This window comes from Cryptotermes secundus, unplaced genomic scaffold (assembly GCF_002891405.2).
Source record: "Cryptotermes secundus unplaced genomic scaffold, Csec_1.0 scaffold428, whole genome shotgun sequence".
NCBI lineage: Eukaryota > Metazoa > Arthropoda > Insecta > Blattodea > Kalotermitidae > Cryptotermes > Cryptotermes secundus.
In genome coordinates this window covers 854,156-872,817 of record NW_019720711.1, presented here as the reverse complement: position 1 = coordinate 872,817, position 18,662 = coordinate 854,156, and the positions used below count along the sequence as shown (strand labels likewise).

General features: G+C 38.5%; 1 protein-coding gene across 2 annotated transcripts in view; it reads right to left on the bottom strand.

Annotated features, from left to right (window-relative positions):
• LOC111871835 (neuroligin-4, X-linked) overlaps nucleotides 1-18,662 on the bottom strand; it is a 756,550-nt gene that overhangs the window by 485,734 nt on the left and 252,154 nt on the right. Inside the window, exon 1 of one of the 2 annotated variants that reach the window (XM_023865206.2) lies at nucleotides 9,308-9,678. The exons of the other annotated variant lie outside the window; for it this stretch is intronic. The gene's annotated coding sequence lies outside the window, so the exon portion shown is untranslated. Of the gene's footprint in view, nucleotides 1-9,307; nucleotides 9,679-18,662 lie in introns of those variants that run through there. 2 annotated transcript variants of the gene reach the window in all.

The following is an 18,662-nucleotide window of genomic DNA, read 5'->3' as shown; positions in this document are numbered from 1 at the left end:
TAGATTCACTTATGTACTCATATATGGATGTCTGAACCCATGGAAGTACGCCTTCCTAACTTCTGAATGATTAAACGCAGTTTTATTGCATGTTCGGTATTTAAGAATTAATCTGTCATTGTTCAACTCCAGATGAATGAAAACATTTTAGCTTCAAAAACAGGGTCTCTCCAGATAACCCCTCCCCCCAAAGAAAAAAATGGTAATTTTTTCGAAAACGACAATAATGATTCTGATTAAACTTAAGGACTTTATGGATTTCTTCACCCTAATTAAGATTGATTAGGTTGTATCTTTAGGAAAATGACGATACTCGAACTACGGGTGGAAACGCGAAATATAAATTTTATTAAAACCTTCATAACCGGTAATATTAATTTCATTGTTCTTATGTATTCGGTAACCAACGTTTGTTTGAAGTGCACGAAATGATTTATTTTCGACGTAACGTCTCAAGGTCAACAGGAAATATGAGCCGTACCATTTCACACACAATTTCTCACCCTCCCTAATTAATTTATTAAGATTTTTTTTCCTTGGCACTACAGCCCCAGTGGGCCTAGGCCTACCTCCATGAGCTTCTCCGTTCACTTCGGTTTTTCTAGATCTTACACATTCGGTAGGACTCCTTGGGCGGTGATCAGCTCGTCGTAAGGCCTCTACCTGTACACAAACACAGAAAAACGCACACACACAAACTAAACATCCATGCTCTGAGTAGGATTCGAACCCACGATCCCGGTTTCCAAGCGAGCGAAGACAGTACATGCCTTAGAACGCTCGGCTACCGTGACTGGCTATTCTATACGAATACTGGGCAAACTTTCATAACGTTATCCTTTATTACTGGAATTAAATACACGACTGAATTCTCTAAGCTGGTTACCGAATATCCGTCGAACAGAAGTTTTAAAATATTGTAATAATATTTCATTTTACACTGTTTAGCACAAGAGAGGCACCAGCTTTATGCAACCGGACTCTGAGCAACTAAACTAAGTCTATGTTTAGTAAGCAGGGAAGTGGAAAGTTACTCTATTATTAACGACATTTCCTGGAATTAAAATCTGGGTGAATAAATTAAGAACTTTTAGTCCACGTTAGGAAAGAAACGTCAATTACATTACAGACCATTGCAAGAAAAAAAATGAATTTGTAACTTCTTACAGCTGAAGCTGTTGAAGGAAATATACCATATGAATTTATATTTTTATCTAAAAGTCAGTTGGTCGATGGCGAAAACTTTGCAAGAAACTATTATCTGTGCATCATAATGTTGACTGCGTAACACATCAACGCGCGGAAAGTGCGTTCGTTTTATTAGCTGTAGGCAGTGCAATTATTTGCAGTTAAATTAGTAAATATTAATTGGAATTGTTTCCAGGGTTAAAGAAACAATTACTATTTATACTTTATCTCCATACGCTTCATCCCGATACATGCACGTCAGCATTTATCCTTCCTACGATCTACAGAATCGATTATTAAAATGCAGAGCAGCTTTGCTCCTCAACATCATTATCCAACAGTACTGAATGACACGAAACAAACGATTATCACACTTACAGATGCGTACTTCTGCATTTTTATGGGAAAAAATATTGTATTAAACAGGTCACTTCAGCATAAACCCAGTAATGATATAACTATAGGCCTATCAATAAAGCGCCACTCCAAGAAGGCGTATGGAGTAAATAGAGATAAAGCCTCACCTACAATATACTTAATCTTGAAATTAGATATAAGGTAAGTTGTTAGCTTTAGGCTACAACCGGTTTACCAGAATGAAAGGTACCACGGTACCAATCGTACAAAAAGCTGGTTGGGGTCCAGAGCCCCTCAGGATCTGGTGGAGACAATAAGAATGCTTGCTTTGCACGTTGCCTAACTTTCAGTCACACACACAGGCTTACTAACCCAGCCCACACGGCTTATTACATGGGCAAAGATAATATTGCCCCAGATGAAGACTTATGAATTATATAACTTGTACATTTGCATGGAAGTGAAGTTCTGTTTGCTGTCAGGCTCATGTTTCCCAGATACGCGACTGAGAATAGCAAATATACGTGCTCTAACACGTTAATCCCGTGGTCCTTGCTAAATACACCCACCTGTAGGCCAACTGAGTTCTTGTTATGGAAATCAGCTTATTTGAGTAAACAACTCCATAGAAGATTTCTTAGTCCTACGTTCTTATACAAACGCGCTCCATCCGCGTTCTCCTCTCAGACAGCCTGAACATCTGACGGGCCGTCAAATCGCATAATTACATTTAACTTTACGACGCAGGCAAAACCACACAACTGGTTCAGTTTTCCTTCAGGATATTGAGGGCTTCCAAATTTCATAAATTTGAAGAGTCTGTTATCAGAGTAGATCTATCATGACTAACAGATTAATAACTCGATAGAGCTAAGTCATTTCTTGAGAAGATAAACATTTTTCAGCTCCTAAAATGTTGACTACAAATTTACGGAAAACAAAGTTTCAGTACTGCGTTTACAAGAACTCGTGACTGATCCATATCCTGAGCCAAATGAATCCAATTCACATCTTATATCTTATTAATATTAATTTTAATATCAATCTCTCATCTATGTCTAGGCAGTCCTAATATTCTCGTTCTTTAAGCTTCTCTTGCAGAAAATTGTGTGCACTGCTCCCATGAGCGCCACACGCCCTACTATCATCTTGTTTTGATCATCCTGTTATAATATGGTAAAAGTAAAGTAAGTAAAGGTATCCCTATAACAGGCCGTGGAGGCCAATACGATTGTGAGATGTTGAAGTTCCCACAGTTTCTAGACAATCGGCTCATAGATGGTTGTAAAGTTGTCAACCCTACGCGCTGGCCGCCCTTTACCCCCCGGAACATTTCTGATACTCATTTCTGTTAGAGGCTGAGTCGACCCCAGGGCCATAGTGCGGTTGGAAGTATTAGATCAATTGAAGAAAGTTCAATGACCTCATCGGGACTTTAAACCGCGACCTTCCGGCTTGTAGCATAGTGCCTCAACCAACTACGCTACCGCGTGCCCCCAATAGAATGTAATGGGAAGATACAATTATCAAAACTATGAAGCTCCTCATTATGTAATTTTCCCTAACCTCCTTTTATTTATTTATTTTGAAGTCTAAATCTGCTTCCTATCTTCGCGTTCTCAATTTCAGGCTATGGAGTAGGCCTATCGGAGTTCACACTCTTCATTGGTTAGTTCGATATTTTGATAGTTGACCCTGCTCTGGTCTTCGTACGATTCGTAGCCATTAGGTTAGAGATTAGTTCTTAATATTAGTGAAAGTGGTTTAGATTGAACCCAGCTTGTGTGCTAACCACTACACCACATGAGGACTGGAGATGCTGCAGTTTCACAAACACCGTGCACATCAGACGTAAGCTAAGTCGGATAATCCATTGTCCACTCCAGCGTACTCTGACCCATCTATCATCATACATGTCCAGGAAGCTTTGCTATGGATAAAACAGAAAGGGATTCGGTAAGACTGGACACCTGACTGTCTAAATGATGTCTAAGTACTTATGTCAGTTCCACAACTTTGCCATTGCTGAGAACACATGATATGCTTCGACTTCATTGAAGAGTATGTGGCTAGGAAATAATTAATAACATCTAATATAACCCGTTTGTAATTAAAAAAATGTAAAACCCGTGAAGAATGACATAGTAAAAGTATATATACCCACTTGCATTTATATTTATTATTATTATTATTATTATTATTATTATTATTATTATTATTATTATCATTGTTGGAGGGGGTGGGTGTCCCCATGCACAGCGACTAATTGTCTATTGTATGTCCCCCTTTGATATTCTACCAGTCGCCATACCCTACCGGTACTGGTACGTACCATCAGCCCCGTTCAGCCAACGAGGTCGGCCCTCGGTACCCGATACTTCCCCCATCTACCAGAGGCATTGGAAACTACTTGGGCGGGAAATTTTTGCCTAATCTTGCTCAGAGGTGTCCTAGAGGCATGAGGATCTTTTACGTACTTTTCTACGACACAGGACCCACGGCTTAAAGTCCCTCCCGGACGACTTGTTCCCTGAATTTTTTCGCCCTTAAAAATTCCACGACCTCTGTCGGGTTTGTATTTGTATTTACATACATACGAGTACATCCATAGATATAACACACAAAGAAATTCGTTTTAACGAATGGGACTCTAAAGTTTCTAACTATTCTTGGAATAATATGTGACTTATTATTGGATTCTTCTTCTTATTCCTCTTCTTGTCATTGTCCCTCTTCTTCTGTTGTTCCCTCTGGAGCGCAGGGCTTCCGTGAACACACTTCCTTTCACTTCAGTTTCTTAATCTAAGACAGTCGGTAGGATTCCTTGAATTAGGGATCAGCCTATTGCAACTTCGCCACATAACACAAACAGACATCCATGCTTTGAGTGGTGTCCGAACCCACGATCCCAATGTTGGAGCCGACGAAGACATTTTATGCCTTAGACTGCGCAGCCACTGCGACCGGCTATTGGATACTACACGTACATAGCTGTAGACATGGTGAGCATTTCATGGTTTATTTTTACGATGTTGTCATATCGAGGCCATCTATCTATGTCATCCAGTTTACATTACGAATAATGAAAGAGAAAATGGACAGGATTTGGAAGGAGGCGTTCGCAACCTTATCGAGATACTACGAACAACATTAGTCAGAATTTCCTGTAATGATCCTCCTTGGTTCAAGAATGATCTCTTGAGCAAACAATTCTATCGCCTTACCGCTACACCTCCCTGTTCGATGAATAACATGTAGAGATAGCACTTTAAAGGCAGTAAGATATGTACATAACGATAGCTTGGTCTCAGAGATATGGAAGCATAATGTGAGGGCACAGGCTCTCAGACAGAACAGGAGAATGGAAATAAAGCAATGAAATCTCTTCGTGTGTCACCCACTTGAATGACCATACGAATACAACAATAGTGCTGAGGTGGAGAATTTACATGAATTTCTTCTGTCTATGGCTCTCAGGAAAACGTAACGGCGAGAATATATTTTTTTTCTGCTTCAAAGAAATCTTTATTGAGAATAACCTGCAGGGTAACGAGAAATGTATAAGCCTGTCTTTATTTCTTCTGAAATTCTTTTCAGTTTTTAAATATAATGCCAAACAATTTTCTTAGAATTTGTACTTAACCTTACATTTTTATTTTCATCCAGTTTTTGCAACATATATAATTCCATTATATAGATTCAATAAGGTGGGCCTATATACGATTAAAAAATATGAACAGGTCGACGTACTGGATGTTAAGAGAAGTGGAGTCGGCCTCCCGGCTTACGTAATTTCAATCCCATCTGAGGCAAGGCTTCAAACAGTCTTGCCTCTGTGTATATAATAATATGTTCACTGAAGAATTCATAAAAAGAACACACAATATGTATTCTAGAATATTATTCAGTTTAAGAGAATTGAATTTTCTGACAAAACCAAAACCTTATTTAATTAATACTTTTCAAAGAAGTTTTAAAATTTATTTCATAATATGAACTTTCATTCTTTCACTTTAAACGTTTACAATTTCTCACGAACACACACTATTCTCTGTCTCTGTCTAACTACAGCGTATGGAAGTAAATGAAGTCTAAACCAAACAAAACCTGGCAGAAGCATGATCTAATGTACCGTCAGCGAGATTTCCCCTCCTGAAGTCTCCCATGGCTAATAAATTCTGGAAATGACTTCTCAGGGTTCTGAATGATGGCTTAGTTACTGCAGAATGCTCAAGAGGGCTAAGTATTTTTAGGGGCAGGGAGCTGCAAAGTGATGAAGAAAAAGGACTACATATATATCAAGAAGACGTAAGAAGATGCTGGATGACCTTGGGGACAGAAGAAGATACTGTCATTTGAAGGAGAAAGCTCTAGATCGCCTTAAGTGGAGGAACTGCTTTGGAAGACTGCGGACCTGTCGTCTGACAGATTACTGATGAATGAATGAATTGTCCTCTAACCAGTGACTTTTCTTTTGGTCCAGAACTATGAACTTCTTCAAAGTGCTCAATCAGTGCGATAAGCATGCCCAAACACAAATTCACAAAATAAAGAAAAGTGACACGCCATAAGCAGAAGAGTCGTCTGTAAATTCTGGGCTAAATTACCCCATTATACGACTAAGTGTTTTGCCATACACTTCAATTCAGTTTTCGAATGGTTGATTCACTTTTTAGGCACTTCTCAAAAATAAATTATGAAATATTATTACTGAGACAGAAAATTGGTAGACGAATGGTTGTTAATTAATGGTAGGAAGTATTTTCCGAAATTAACCTGCCTCAAATTCTTTGTGATTGAAATTATTATTAATTTTATACTGTCATTATTATTATTATTATTATTATTATTATTATTATTATTATTATTATTATTATTATTTTAGAATCCTCATGTCGTACGGACTGCAATATCCATCTGTCTGTTATGACTTCATTATGTTTAATATTTATGGTATAAACTAAAAATAATTAAATTAAATTTTCAATTTCATGCAAAACCACATTAATTCAATATAATGTGACAATAATTATGAAAGCATATTAATACTAATTATGCCATTACTCCTAGTCGACCTTTTTCATATCAAAATGTCTAAAGGCAAAGAGATTTGTCAGTCTTCATGTATTCTGCATACTGCAAGACAAAGCTTTCTGGTCGAGTTAAACACAGAGTATTTTCCACGTAATACATGCTGTCACTAACATGGGCAGTCTGTTTGCTAGATGAATTTTTGTTACTAATTAAGCTTGCAGGAACAATGGGATCTTCAACAAGGATTGAATTTCTCTCACTGGAAATCATCGTACTAAATTCTGTATGAATGACTAATTTTGTTACTCGAGCCATCCAGGTTTTCATTTATGAGTCCTAGAAGAGATTTAAGCTCATCTTTCGCCTCATTTAAATGTATTCTCGTATAATTTAGTTGTGATATTTACTTTCTTCTCCCGCTGCGCCTTATCTAACAGTTTTCTTTTTCGATGTCGCCAAGCGGCTTAAAGCACAGACACTACTGTCGTTATTATTCAGCACTAGTATTTATATATTGTTTATTTAATGACGCTGTCAGTAGCTAAGGCTATATCGCATCGAATGATTGGACGTTAGGAATGAATTGGAAAGGATTTGGCAAGAAACTGTTCGTGGTGTAATTAAGCTAACATCCCGTCATTTACTTGAGTGACTGAACAAAATCACGATGAAACTTTGGTCAGAGTAGTCAATTTCCTCACTGAAATTTGAACCATTATATCTTGTGCAGAATCAGAAATTTCAATGTTAAAATTTGAGGTTCTCACGGCGGTGACTATGAAGAATGCCGTCTTCTGGGATGTGGTGCCGTGTACATCTTGTGTAAACCAACCTTCCTCCGAAACGTCAGTTCACGCAAGATTTAAACGGCGAAACATTCCGAAAGACGACATTAATCGGAAATTTTAACACCACTCAGTATTATAAACCTCAATTTGAATCGAAACTAGATCAAAAATATCCACAACCTGTCTTCAAAAACGAATTGACTGAGGTTTATCTTAATATGATTTCATTTTCACTTTGATACTACACGTGGAAATGTTATGACAGGTTTTCCGAACCAACATTTTGTACGCATTCTTTGTCTCCTCTAACCTAGAAAGATTCACAGTCCAGTGTAGCCTCTCAGACCTCAAAGTTTGACTTGGAACTGCACAAAGTTAGTTATCACTTAATTTATTCGTTACAGGGCAAATAACTTTCCCTGGTACTCTTCTTTTCTGTCTTCAGTCGCTAGGAAGCCTGGATCGTGGGTTCGAATCCCACTCAGGGCATGGATGTTTGTGTGCGTTTTTCTGTGTTTGTGTACAGGTATAGGCCTTGCGACAAGCTGATCCCTTGCCCAAGGAGTCCTACCGAATGTGTAAGATCTAGTAAACCGAAGTCAACGGAGAAGTTCATGGAGGTAGGCCTAGGCCCACTGGGGCTGTTGTACCAAGGGGGGGGGGTACTATTCTTTACAAACGCTTCAAATTTATATTCCTCTTACAAGAACTGGGAGGATTTTCTGGTCTCAATTTATTGATTTTTTACGAAATTCTGAGAAATAAATATTCTGGTTTTCATTGACGATAACAATTAGGTATCTTCAACAATTGAAACCGCAGTGTGTAATACGATGAAAATATATAGAAATATGTTCTTTAAATAATAATACAGCTTAGAAACTGTTGAAGGTAAATATGTTATTCTGTATAATTTCACTGCCACTGTCGTTTCATGCAGATACTGAACATCTGGATGATACCATAGAAGATTAAATCTTACCGATAATGGGAATCGTTAACACCATTTCGAATAAAAACTGTTTCTAAAATACATATCTCGTTCTTAACGTGTGAAGGCTCGAATGCGAGAGGCTCAACTTGGGCATAGAGGCAAGAGTATAGAACAGACCTCACAGTTCCTTCTGCAGAAATAAGAGGAACTAATGCAGGAAACTGCAAAAGTTTGCAAGGACATTTCAAGTTGTAATCATACGGATTGGGGAGCGGTTTATTTCCGGATTATAGTTGTCAGTGGCTTCAGATACATTGCCAAATGGGGCAGTTGGGAGCAGGGGGAAGTTTCGCCCTTCAGGAGTTCAAGAGATTACTTGGAAGGAAGTTCAGACTGCAGACTGCAACGAGATAAATCTCCTTGGAAACATATCTGGTGCCCGAAAAAGGAGAGATCTTACTGGCTCGGGTTAATGTTATTCAGAATTCTAGGCACAGCCCTTCGTTGTGTATGTACTTTAATGTAAATAGTCCGAAGTAAATGAGTATATATGTAATATAACTTGGGAGTTTTAAATATTGACCTTAGGGAATCAGCACATTCTCCTAGTGCAAATATAAAATGAAAGACTTCATTATAAATTTTCGATTATAGGATATAGGAAGTAGATATTTACAACTTTTCTACATGTCACTTGGTTTCTATATTTGAAAATAAATATTATTTATTCAATTCAATTAAATTCATACTCGAACACCAGACACACTGAATGTTGTCACCCGAAAATATACTGCTAATTTTTATGGTTTTGGTTTTAAAACTTGTTTAATAACAGGACGTACTTTCATTTCATTTCATTAAGGAAATCGTGCTGTATTAACAATAAGATGCATTAACATTTAAATATCAATGCACTTCCTCAGAACTTTAAATAGAAGAAATATCCCATTATACATTTCCATAAAATATTAAATATAAATACATTTTTTCTCGTAAAATTACTTACCATAATGTAATCTGCTACTATAATATTGAAGTTCAAACTTTTGAAGTTCTAATTCCTCTTACTTTGTATGCGTATCATTGTAATTCTGCTGCGTGTGACATGAACAGTTTCCTTCAAATTGTTGTAAAACACTGCATCAAGTTTATGTTGATTTTTAAAATAATTAAACACTGAATCACAAAGTCATCTAAACACCAATAATGAAACACTTATTCACAGATCTCACATTGAAGAAAAAACTGCCGCTAAAGCACCACACACGACAACAGACACTACCGAACAAAATACCTCTGGGTCCTCCAGTTCAGAAACAAGTGAAGGGAGGGCCGCGCACGTGCAGTTGATCGGAGCGACCACCAGCCTCGCTTGGCGGGCGCTCTCCCACTACTGACGCGTCGCGGCGCTGTTACGTCGCTTGATCACGAGGCGTCGTGGACCAGCGCACGGTCGATCGATGCTGTCAGCAAGCATCTGCTACATTATCAAATACTGAAAATTACAATTTTGTGTTGTCTTCATGTGATCCCAAATCATATAGCTTCGACAAAAATTCTCACTGATTTAAATTAATATCAGTTTACCCTGTAAAAAGTATTATGTTCTTGAAAATTATCCATCGTCCTGTCTATTTTCTAAAAACCGTCCTGTTAATTTTTCTAAACAACTTTTCGGAGACTGAATTCCGTGCCCGTCCTCAGGTAAAACCTACTCAGGTGGGTGGCTCTCTCCGAAACGTTCTATTTTGAAAAATAAACAGAACGATTTTTAGATAAAGACAGGGCGATGGATAATTCAATTCAATTCGTGTCTATTTGCGTACACACTTAACAGCACAGAGGCCAATTACAAAGCTGGCATGAGTACATGGAAATACACAAAACAACTAAAAAATACAAAATAAAACAGTCTTTATAATGCCAATAAATANATAAAAAATAATTAAAAATCAAAATACAAATTTGAGAGTCTATGTAATGGTAATAAATTGATAAACTTTCCAAAAAAAAAAATAAAGTTAATGTTGACAGGAGAGAAAATAAAACAAGACCAATATACGTACATACACAAACGTGATACGGATTAAGAGTATTAACAAATATTATTAATAATTTTAGGTTCAGTGTCACTGACAGAAACTGTTCCGATTGCAAATATGTCCAGATCTTAACCCACCGCGTTGGCAGCATAGGCGCACCGAGCAGAAGGACAGTGTTTATTAGAGGGACAAACACCAAACAATGAGAAGTCCCTAAGATTGCTGGCAGGAACACGAAGGCTAACATTTTCCAAAAGAGAAGCGCAGGATTTAAGACCACGAAAGACCTGAACAAGAAGAAGTGCATCAAGGTGATGTCTCTGTTTATGTAAAGATTGCAGACTTAATTTCTCTAAAGCATCAGTATAAGTATATGAAATATGAGGGGAAAGCGATAAAAACAGACGGACGCAAACTTCTGCTGGATGCGCTCAAGCTTATTGGCATCAGTCGAGGTGATGGAGTTCCAAACTACTGAGGCATATTCCAACTTGGACCTAACTAAAGTAAAATATAGTACATACAGACTCCACGGAGGAAAACCTGTAGGTAATGGAGCGAATAAGGCCTAAAAGCTTCATGCATTCAGAAAATATGTAATTAACATGTGTGTGAAAATGTAACTTTAAATCAAAGAAAACGCCCAGGTCCTTAATACTGCTGGTGCGTGTAATGATAGCACGACAAAGGTGATACGCGTAGCTCAGAAAATTTGTTTTCCTGGTGTATGATACAGCACGCGTTTTAGCACTATTAAGTTTCATGGAGTTAGCATTTCACCAATCACTTACGGAATTAATGTCAGATTGAAGTAAAAGGCAATCATGTGGTGAATTAAAGACGCGGAAATTTTTGAGGTCATGGGCAAAAATTAGAAGTTTACAGTAGTTAACAGAGTCGCATAGGTCATTTATAAATACGTTGAAAAGAAAATGCCCTAGAACAGAGCCTTGCGGCACACCGGACGTGAGACGAGGTCAAAAGCATTTGAAAGATCAAAATATACGGTATCAGCTTGACTCTGACCGCGGACAACAGGCCTCAAAGTTAGAGAAACGTCACCAAATTTGTAACTGTAGATTTAGTTCTTTAAAACCATGTTGGTTAAGATTAAATTTAGCGAAATGAGAAACATGATCATGAAAAATGAATTCAAACAATTTAGAGAAATTACTGAGAATAGAAATGGGTCTGTAGTTGCTCACAGCGGCATGATTGCCTCTTTTAAATACTGGTACAACAGCAGATTCTTTCCATGCAGCAGGAAAATACTGCTGCGTCAGGCTCAAGTTAAATATATGCCTAAGTATAGGAATAAAAATATCTGCACAAGCTTTGATGATAAAACCAGGAACACTGTCAAGCCCAAAAGATTTTGATGGTTTTAGTCTTTTGATGGCTTTGCAGACATTAGCATCAGAAATAGGGGTAAGGGATAAAAATAGAAAAGAATGTCCACAAACATAATACTTGTAGCAATGTACCATTTTCACAGACTTTTAGGTCTTATCAGATTACTCTGTGTGCCAGTGCATGGGGGAGCTGATGTTAAGCTCTACTTATTAACTTCGACATTCGATGGAGATAAGTGATCATTTTCATGACCCGATCTGTTCATCCTCTTTCAAGGAGTCCAAGAATTTATTTAATAGAATGTTTGGTGGGTTCAAGATCTTGTCTGGATATGTTGCTGTGAGAAATGTGCATCCTCCTATATGGACATGAACCGAGCCATCCAATCGGCACTCGGTTTATTTATTGAGTAGCCAACCTAGTTCAGTTTACTGGGTACTGCAAGCAAATCCCAACAAAAATTATTCGTATAATACAAATTTAAAAGTAGTTACTATAGGATTCTGACGATGGTGTATAACACACTGATATGTTGGGATTTTGGACTTTATCCATCGTCCTGGTTTTTAAGATAACAAATAAAAACACGACGTTTCGGAAACTGGATCTGTTTCCGTCCTCAGGTGAAGGAAAACACCTATTCAGTCGGGTCCCTTAGAAAGAGCTAGCCTCAATTTAAAAGTATAATATTTTTGACAAGTTACTGTATATTAGTGTTTTGTGCTCATAACCGATACATGATTTTTATTACAAAAAGAACGGTACCATCTCCAGTGATAAATATGGCCGCATCTAGAGAAAGTGGTCTGTATTCTGTAGAGTTATATGGGGGAGGACTGAAATTTGGGCTGCTTTTTGATAGATTTAATTGCTTTAAATGAAGTAGTTCGAAGAGTGCAGCCGCAAAAGTCGTGACATGTATTCAGAGGGAAACCTTTTCGAATCTCGCCCGTTTTCCTACAATGTCGACCGAGACTATTCACGGTTTCTTGAAACCGTCCAAATGAATACCTGAAGAATACTTTTAATTCCTCAGGGAGTCACAGTTAAAATCCTTATATACTCCATATTAATTATCATCTTTCAATCACAGTACTGTACCGTAGAATCTGCTGAACAAGAATAAATCTTTGAATAATATTTCATTCTATAGGCTATGACGTCTTTAATAAAAATGGACGGCTAACTAATTTAAAAATCTAATCAATAAGTGAGTCTGAAATCCCACAGGAATTTGTATAGGCGCTGTGGGCTACTGGAAGTTCTACCACGCACAATTTAACATTTCTCCAGTCTAATTCCATAGAATGGAATTAATCTTGAGAGGCTGACACTCTTTCTAAGTACTATGAAACGTGAAGTTTCACTGCCGTCTTCGCAATCACTAGCCACTGGAATCTACCCTGAACTAGATTAATCTATTTCACATTCATAAACTATATATTTTGAGAATAATCTTAGTATTATTCTAGAAGTCGGAATAGAGCAGTCTGTACAGCGACTAGCTACGAGCTGGATGAGGGAGGGGTCGGAGTTTGAGTCCCGATAGTGTCAAGAATTTTCTTTTCTCCACGTCGTCGAGACTGGATTTTGTCCCATCCAGCCTCCTATCCATTGGGCACCGAGGCACTTTCCTCAGGGTTAAAGGGACAAAGACATGAACTGACCACTCACCTCCAACTAGCGCCAAGGGCAAGAAAATGTGGATCTATACAGCCACTTCCCCATAGGCTTTCATGGCGTAGTCCTTAGCTAGTTAACCACAGGGAAAAGTTTTTCCTCAACATAGGATAATTCTCCTGTCCACTCTAATGTTTTCTATGTCTTCTATTATATCAGGTTGTATGATCAAATTTCTGTCATTTTCCCTTGGGTGATGCATGAAACGACGCCACATAATCTTCGATTTGAATAACGCAATAATACCTGCTGAAAATTACAGATCTTGTTTCTCCTCAAAAAGTCATTTTCTCCAGTCTCCGGCTGCTTCCTCTTCCTTAGATCCAGGTATCCTCCTGAGACCCGTGTTCTCAAATACCCTCAATGTATTGTCTTCGAACGAGGTTATTAGTAGATAAAATTATAATTTTCGAACCCGGGCCGCCGTGGTGGGAAGCCATCGAGTAGCCGCTTGAGCTATGGCGCGGCCATTTGTAATGAATTTACTTGGCACAATATAATTTCTTAAAACGAACCCTGGTCGCTTTCTTCTATGTCTCTTTCAATTCATTTTATCTCATTTAACAATAAGCATTTTTCAATTAATGATCATAATTGCAATTATTTTAAAGACAGCGATACGTGTAATAATTTTTACCTGTCCATATTTTATATTTTGCATATATTAATCTGCATATGTATTTAAACGTTTGGTTACATTTATTTGTGTGTATTTGCAATAGACTAGTATTACTACTAAATGTGATATAATACGTCCCACATTCGCCCGATGAGTCTCAGGCCACACGTATGAACACGTATTCAATTTATCAACTTGTTATAATCCAAATTGTTATGTAGCTATGTAAATAATATTTATCGTGACAGAAATAATAATAATAGTGTAACGGATTGGATCAACGCATTCCTAGGCAACGGCAACAATGAAAACCGTGTCCCAGTGAACTAATGTCATAACTCGTTGTTAGGCAGCAGTCAGCGAGCCAATGAAATTGCTGTGCAGCAATCATGTGACTAGTGTTTTCTGTGTGTTCCGTGCTGAGCCTATATAACGAGGATCTGAAGTAGCTTAGAGTGTGGAGGAGGGGTCCAATCACTCTACCGTGACCCTGCGAGGCGTAGGAGGCGACGAAAATGGAAGTCTCAAATCTGAGAGAGTAAAATATCGCCGCGAAGCAAAAGGGACTCATACCCGAGAAAGACTACTCTGGCGAGGGCCAGCAGTATATACAAAAGACAGACCCGCCCTCTCTTCAGGGCCAACGGCCCTTACTTCCACATGCTTTTCAATTTGTCATTCTCAGATCATCAGTTCATTCGATTCTATGCAGTATCAGATGCTGACGTCGTTAATTAAACCATAAACACACAAAATACCGGCTCAGCCGTTTGATCTTCAGGTGTGTATCGGTAGGGCAGCTTCGGCATTCTGTTTTCAAACATTTTTTAGATGCATTAGAGTTATTTTTTAAGTTCTTCGCCAATTTTGTGACTTATTTTACGATAAAATATGCAGCTAGACTATGCAGTGTCAAGTTACTGTATTGGAATCTGTTACTCGCAGTTACAGTTGTGTTTCACCTTCCTGCTTCGTGCAACTTTTCTGACGAAATTCATTTTTCTTCATTCTTGTCATTTGTTCTTTCATTTTAAAAATTTAAAAAAATTACTTTTGACTTTTCCCTTGCAGTAAGTCATTTATAGTTCGAAGGAACTGTTGGAATCTCTTTAGATTATTAATAGAAATAATCTCTAAAGGATTTTTACTTTATCACGTAGGCTTGCGCATAATCTTGATATTTACACAATTAATGTGGAATTTCTTGCATTTCAGAATCACCTAATATCACATTTCACACACTTCATTAGTATGACTAAACTACTCCACACTGGTACAAAGAATGTATTGTGACATGCTGACCCGCTGCGATAAGTGAACTTGACAAAGACCAAGCCTATTTGAGACATAACATAACAGAAAAATCCATTTTCTCGTCAGAGAGAATGTTACATAAGGACTATGATCACAAGTATATTCAGTTGCAAAAGGAAATCTGTGGTCGTGAGTCTCAAGGGGCTTTGCGCCAAGACGAACCGATTGGCAGTTAACAGCCAATGGTAAAGTAACGGTGAGACTGATATTTTAACAGTAATATGTCAACGGTTGCTGTGTTTTTGGATATTATGAAAGCCTTCGACAAAACATGACATTCTAGCGTAATATATATATAGTATACATATATTTCTGGAATTATCGGCATGTATCATTAAGCTAATTGTTTCTTTTCTCACTGAAAGAAAATTTAAAATCTTGGTCGAAGGAGAAATTTTTCTCCAAGGAAAATAGTGGCAGGTATCCCTCAAGGGTCGGTCTTTGCCCCAGTATTGAACATTACGTGTATAGACGTTTTCCCCGAAGTATCTGGAACGCATGTTGCCCTGTTCGCGGACAAAGCCTTGTTGTTATTGTGATTGTTTTCATTATTATTATGATTGTTCTTACTATTATTAAGAATGCATTCACGCATAAATTAGTTAATTAGAGATAAACTGCACTGTGAACAGTCGAAATGACACACAAACCTATTTGTGTCATCGATATAATTAAAAAATGGAAAACCAAGCTTGGAATCTAGGATGTGACTGCGTTTTCCGCGTCACACCTGCCATATGTTGCTGGGAATGCTGTCACGTGATGTTGCCATTCCACGTTAGTCCAGTCCTAACACTGTCTTGCGAAAGCAGAAATAAAGGGGTCGGGGTGAGGTCGAAATGAAGTTCACAATTTAATTCTCTTCAGAGGAAGAATGTATCAGCTTGTCAGAGCAAACCGATATTCCAGTGAGTGGCATGTATCAGGCGAGTTCAAAGTCGAGGCACTCACTTCATGTCCTTGCGATGTTACACCTACTCAGGGTACAGAATAATCTCGTGGTGTGAGACTGCATAAAGTGGTCAAACTATACAAGAGGAGAGAGGCAGACATATTTGGTCTTGTAAGATTTGAGGCTTTCCGGCGGTGACTATGAAGAAAGCAGTCTTCTGGGATTTGGCACGGTGTATATGTGGTGTTAACCGACGTTTCGGAGGAACGTCGGTTAACACCACATATACACGGTGCCAAATCCCAGAAGACTGCTTTCTTCATATTTAGTCTTGCAAGTAAATCAAAGAGGATGGAATTTGAAAACAATAGATCACTGTAGGTCGCGGTGCAAGGGCCGAGAAGGCCCACCCCTTATACATTCATATAGAAGAGGAAGAAATGGGCGTGGCATGAAGGAAATGAGAAATTCATACAACATTTTTATGCAAAAACAACGACGAGGGGACCATTTCGGAGGCTTAGACATCGAAGAAGAAAATATGGATATTTATTTAGAGAAGCAGGATACATTTTGTTCGAGATGAGGGTGCGATGACTGATATGTGCGAATAAGGTTCACATAATGGCAGCTGAGTGGACTATCAATATCACATGGAGGTTGCTGGCGACTACAGACTTTTCTTCTCTTACAAGGAAAGATAGACACTTTGCTTTTTATTAAGTACTTTAAGCTTTATGACAAGTTAATTCTTGGTAAGGTACTTTATAGGCGGGTCACGGTAGCCGAGCGGTCTAAGGCATGCACTGTCTTCGCTCGCTCGGAAGCCGGAATCGTGGGTTAGGATGTTTCCTGTGAGGTACGAACTGAATTCTTATATATTATTCTTATACACTGCCGGTCACAGTAGCCGAGCGGTCTAAGGCATGCACTGTCTTCGCTCGCTCGGAAGCCGGAATCGTGGGTTAGGATGTTTCCTGTGAGGTACGAACTGAATTCTTATATATTATTCTTATACACTACCGGTCACAGTAGCCGAGCGGTCTAAGGCATGCACTGTCTTCGCTCGCTCGGAAGCCGAGATCGTGGGTTCGGATCCCACTCAGGGCATGGATGTTTGTGTGAATTTTTCTGTGTTTGTGTACAGGTAGAGGCCTTGCGACGAGCTGATCACCCGCCCAAGGAGTCCTACCGAACGTGTAAGATCTAGAAAAACCGAAGCGAAAGAGAAGTTCATGGAGGTAGGCCTAGGCCCACTGGGGCTGTAGTGCCAAGGAAAAAAGACAGTTCATAAGTAGCCTAAGTTAGATACTTTATTAATTACTTAGTTAATTTGTTAAAATCTTCGTCACTGAACAAGTTAGTTACATTATTTTTTCATATATATATTAGTCACTTTGTAAACAAGGAATTGAGGTAGTTTTCTGTTTGCATGTCATTCAGTGCTTCGGAAATGGTTTCTGTGATAATGTTATCGAGTTTTGGAAAGATAAAGTAATAAACAACATGGACACAAATGTGCACGTCCGCCAATATCTGTCATGGAGCCTTCAACATATTTCACTTCAAACTGCCACTTCGACAGTCTAACCATCGAAATTTTGTGATACGTCAGGTGGAAATTTGTGACTTGGAGCCGATGGTTTCCAGGTCAACAATCCATTCTGTATTGCACAGAGTGATCAATAACAGATCGATTAAACATGTTAGCTATACGTATGAATTTTATTAAACTGATCCATGCATCAGAGCCTAAATTTATATCCTCTTTCTCTTTGCCGAGTTACTGGGTTAGAATATGTAACGGTTTACTGAAACATGCATTAAATACACTTGACATGGTCGTAACGAATTTTTGTTTCTGAAATATTAGGCATGAGGTCCACAAATTAAAATATTAATGAATATTTCACGATATACGGGCACGGAAATTGTGGTTTTCGGTTGTGTACATCTCTGAGAAGAGATTCAGCCCCTCAGAGATATGAACTCAGCTGTCGTACACGGTGAAAACACCCAGTAATTTTACATACCGCAACCTTGCTTTGTGATATTCCATAATGAAGACGTGTATAGTGAAATGTTAAAATAACTATGGAAGACATATTTTTGTTTTTTTAAAATTCACTTTGTGAGAGGTGGAGTCCAATTGGGTCCACTCTGCACGGCGGCCACTGATTGGCCTCTTGTACCTGCCCCGGGTGATTATGATGGTGGGGAATTTGGTGGAATGAAGATTGGCAGGGGAAACCGAAGTATTCGGAGAAAACCCGCCCCAGCACCATTTTGTCCACCACAAATCCCACTTGACCAGACCCGGGATCGAACCCGGGCCGCCGCGGTGGGCAGCCAGCTACTAACGGCCTGAGCTATGGCGCGTCCCTGGAAGACATACTTAATATCGGAATGAATTTAATGTGACGTGCTACGAAATTAGATTGGTTTACCCCAAAATACTCTC